The following is a 4831-nucleotide window of genomic DNA, read 5'->3' as shown; positions in this document are numbered from 1 at the left end:
CTTCTGTACTGAACAAGCATTTCTCGAGGGTCACCAGAGGGGCCCTCTGCTGAACACTTCCCCACCGCTGGGGGCATTGGAGTCATCGTTCCTCTTTCCTCCAGAAGACGTGGCTCCTTCAGGTCTCCCTCCTCTCCTTCCCCACCTCCCATCAGAGTCCCTGGGGTGCAGTGCAGGAGACTGGACCTTTGTCAGGCGGGCCTCAGCTAACAGTGAACAGAAGGGAGGATGGTGGGGTAGGGTCCTGGGGTACATTGAATACCCAGAGGGCTTTGAGTGCTCTGACCGCCTCCCCTACCCCCCTGCCAGCCAGCCGATCCTGCAGTCCTCGGAGGGGAGCAGGACCCAGGAGTGGCTGGAGTCGAGACTGGCCAAGCGCTTCTCTGTGGTGGGGAGGGCTTTCTGGGCAGGGGGACCCCACAGCCAAGGCCTGGCAGGAGAACCAGTGGGCTCCTGAGGGCAACACCATCCTGGGCTGGGGGCATGCAGGAAGGAGATGAGGCTGTCCAGGCCCTGGAAGCCCAGAGAGGCCAGGAGGGGTAGGCAGGGAAGGCTTCCTGGAAGAGGCAAGCAAGACAGGAGGAAGCATGACTTGGAAGAGAGAGGAAGAGGGTGCAAGGAAAACACACCCTTTCCCTGGTGTGGCCGGGAACCCCTCCCCCCTCCCCCCCCCCCCACGGCCCCACCGCAAGTCTCCTTCATTCTCACTGTCCTTCCTTGTTCTCCCTACCCAAGGCCAAGGGACACCAGGGTAGCAGCTCTCCCCTGCCACGTACTCAAAGTACCTAAATGAGCTAGCTGCTGGTGCATCATGGAGGGACAACCCCCTTCCCTCCTCCTGCCCTGCTGGGCCAGTGGCCAGACTTTCCAGAGGGGACTCCTTAGAATCAGAAAAGGGAGGGGAGAAATGAGCCAGAAGCAGAGGACAGAGGGCAAGGGGTAAGACAGGAAAGGATGGTGAGGGGAAACGGGGCATCTCGGGAGGATGTGCAGCAGTGTGAGGGAAGCTACCTACCACGGAAGCAGTGTGCTGTGTCACCTCCGTGCCTTCCCTTGGGAGCCGTGAGGACGGTGTCCCCCAGGTTGGCCGCTGCTCCCTGCAGCCCCTGACCACGAGCAATGCTCTCTGGAGCCCCTCCCCCAGGCCAGCAGGTCCAGCCCGAGGGCACTGGGTGCCCTACAGCCTCCCAGACCTTCTTTAGGACCTGCCATCCTGTGGCTATGAGCGGGAGGAGGGTCACTCTCCTGGGCTCCAGGGATGCCCAGATTCTCTGAGAAAGGCCTTAGTCCCCCAACATTTGGGGCCCTTCCCAAAGCCGCTGGCTCCAGAAGAGAGAAGGACGGGCACCCCCTGTCTCGCTGAATCCCCCGGGCCCCCGCCTGCCCTTGGCTGGGTCCTCACCGGGAACCTCCACCTGCAGCCCGGAGGCCGGCACAGCGGGAGGACAGCCATGTCCAGAGGCCCCGGGTCCTCTGCTAGGGCCTGGGTGGGGATGTCCCCTGAGCACCATGCTCCCCGTCACTCCCCACTGGCTCCATTACCGTGAGAGCTGTGATAATACAGTGATCAGGAGAATCCTTGCTTCCATTTCTTGAGAATGCTTCCCTCAGCATGAGTGAAAACATTGGCCCCCTTGGAGGCCTCGAGACAGGGGCTCAGGGACGGGAGTGCAGGGGAAGGGAGGTGTCTCTCCCAGAAAGGGAGAGAAAGGAGAGGACCAATGCTGTTTCCACTCTTTTTCCTCTCAGCCCCAGCCAAGTCCCTGTCCCTGCTCCCCTGTGTCTGGTCCCCGAAGGCTGTGGGCTTTAGGCAATTCTAGGCCTGCTGTGGGTAGCCTACAGGCACGTGGGGGAAGGGCCACAGGGCTCTGGGCTGCGGGAGGGGGGAGGCAGAACTGGGGCTGAGCAGAGAGCCCTGGCTAGGTCGCTGGGAGTTCTCTTCCTGGCTCAGTCGCTTCTGGCTGTGTGATCTGGGACAGCTGCTTGCCTTCTCTGGGCCTGACCTTCCCCATCTACAGAAGGAGGTGGTGTTTTCACTGGATCATTCCTGAGGTCCTTTCCCAGCTGTGATAGTTTGTGAGCTAAGGATCACAGCGAGGATAGTTGGGAGGACTGGGAATCGAGCTCCGTCCCAGCGGGGGCTCCGTGACCAGGACTGGCTTGAGAACCGGGTGGATCAGATTCTCAAATCCCCGAGGCTCCCCTTACCCAGCCCAGCTTCCCCTCCTTACCTCCATGCCCTGTCAGGGCCTGGGTCCCTCCCCAACAGAAGCCTTCCCTGCTCAGAAGGGAGGGTCTGGGAGCCTCTGAGGCATCTAAGCTCTGCCCTGGGCCTGGATCTCCAGGACCCGCTGCAGTAGGAACTCCATGACGTCAGGGGTTATTCCGTTTTGTTCTAGAAGAGTGTGGCCATGTGGACAGGCCTTGGAGGCTAAGGAGCAGTTCCCTGGGGGGTGGGGGGAGGTGGGGAAGGTTAACAGAAGAGTTGGGGAGGTGCCAGGCCTTGAGGGCATATCTGGGACACTTCTTGGGGGAGTTGACACTTGGGACTCTGAGTTTGGGCGACAGTTGGCCAGACTGCCTGAGTTAGAATCCCGGCTGCAGCACTCACCAGCTGTGTGACCTTGGCAAGCTACCCAGCCTACAAGAAGGAAACATCTTAAAGGATTGCCAGAACAAGAACAATGTGCAAAGCACCTGACACAGCAAGTGATCAATAACTGAGACGTGGTAATGTGGTTGTGGTCGCATTAACAACAGCAGCCAGCAGCAGCAGCGACGACAGCATCCCAACCCCATCCCTGTTAGCTTCCGCCCTTGGACAAGGGACCAGGGGCACAGAAAGGGCGGTTTCCCTCCGCTTTCCGGGCCCAGAACCAGCCCGGCGGCTCCCTGCAGTTCTGAGACATGGCCAGCAGGTGGCAGCATTTCACTGCAGTTAAAGGGCGCTGAGCTTCCCTCCCCAGGCCGAAGGCGGCCCCCCACAGCTCGTTCTCAATGGGAGCCCCTTTCTGCACTCCTTCTGCATGAGCTAAGCAGATCTTGCCCTAGACTGTGGGACGTGTGATTACAGGCCAGCAGTCCCCCAGCTGGGCAGGAACGAGAGGTTGCTGCTGATCCCACCGAACTCTGCCCAGCCTGGCACGGGGGGGGGGGGGGGGGGGGGGAGGGGGCTGCAGGGGGGGCATGGGGACGTCCCCTCCGTGTGGGGGCTGCTGCCCTTGGGCTCTCCCTGCAGGCGGGCAGGCTGAGGGAGGGGGTCTGGTGGGCATGTCAGGTTCAGTTCTGCAGCCCCTGAAGCTTGAGGGGACTCTGTACAGGGCAGACCAACAGGTGAGGTGGTAAATAGAAAGGCAGAGTCCTCAAAATCGAAGGTGACAGCAAATTGAGGGGCAGAGCCCCTTGACTTCTGTCAGCCTCAGATTTCCTGCTTACCAGATGGGGAGATCTGTATCTCCCTTCTGACTGACTGTGCGGGGAGATCGGAAGGATAAGAGTTGGGGCCAGGAATGAATGTCCAGAGGGGGTGGGGACTGGGAGGCAGAGGTGGGGACCCAGCTCTTGTCTGGGCCTCCTCTTCCCACCAAACCTTCAAATCGCCTCCCAGGAGGGACCCAGGCAGTTTTATCTTTCTGAGGATTGACTATTAAGTTTGAAAACCGGCAAGGCTGAGGCTGGGAAGGGCCAAGGCGAGGAGGAGGAATCGGGGACAGGGGTCATGGGAACCACTAGACCCTCTTGCAAGAGGGGGGACAGTGGGGGGGGGCAGGACCCCCCCTCCCCCAGGGACTGAGAACGATGCCCTAGTCCCTGGGGGCTCTCCAGGGAGGGCAGAAGCCAGGTCAGGGAGGAAGGGAAGGTCTTTGACTAGCTGGTGGTGAAGGAATTAATCCTAAGTGGACTGATAGTTTGTTTCCCTACTGGCTTTGGGGTGGCTTTGGGGGGCAAACTGCATCTCTATCCTCGTGTGTAGACCCTCAATGGACCGCAAGCCTTAGCGCTGACTGGCAACATGCAGAAGGTGAATCTGTCAGAGGAAGGCATGGCCTTGAGAGCCTGTCACTGAAAAGCACTCACGGTTATTCCTTGGGAGGCAAGGTTGTGGGTCTTCGATGGCTCAGGCAGGGGACCCTCCTAGAGGGCGACCTGGACCAGATGACCTGAAGCCTAGGTTTGGGTCCACCGCGCAGGCCCAGGTGACAGAGAGGGCTGGGGGTGAGGATTCCGAATGGCGGGACCCAGGGGCTTCCTCATTCATTGCCAATATTCGTGGTGCACCAAGATCTCAGCACGGGGAGACAGGATGCACTCTCTCTGTGGAAATTACAGCTGATCGGGGAAGCTGAAGATAAAGTCACCGGTGAATGTGGGCTGACTTAGATGTGATAAGTGTCCTGCAGAGCACGACATATGACACACGGTGACGTCGGGGAGCAGGGCTGGGGGAGGCGGGCTCTACCTCTGAGGGCATCTGGGGGTGAGGATCGCCCAGCAGGGGACCTGCCTGAAAGAGTATGTTCTGCAGGTATGGGGACGGCAGGGGCCAGCCGGCTGGGGGTGCTGAGGAGGGGACCCTGGGCAGCAGTGAGGCGGGCAGGGCCCCAGGGCACAGCGCCTCGTGGGGAATTGGGGCTTCCCGTAAATGGTGGCACTGTCACGGCAGGAGGGTGATCATATAGCGCCCTAAGAAGAGGGCTCTGGGACAGGTTGGGATGACACTGGAGTGGAGGTCCAGGCGGACAGTGGTGGTGGCCGGAGACACGGGGGGGTGGGGCCGATCGTGGCGGGTGATGCTATTCCGGATGGTGGAAAGAAGCAACGACAAGGGGGC

This window comes from Prionailurus viverrinus, chromosome D1 (assembly GCF_022837055.1).
Source record: "Prionailurus viverrinus isolate Anna chromosome D1, UM_Priviv_1.0, whole genome shotgun sequence".
Taxonomy (NCBI): Eukaryota; Metazoa; Chordata; class Mammalia; order Carnivora; family Felidae; genus Prionailurus; species Prionailurus viverrinus.
The sequence above is the reverse complement of the archived record's forward strand: the minus strand, read 5'-3'. Positions refer to the sequence as shown.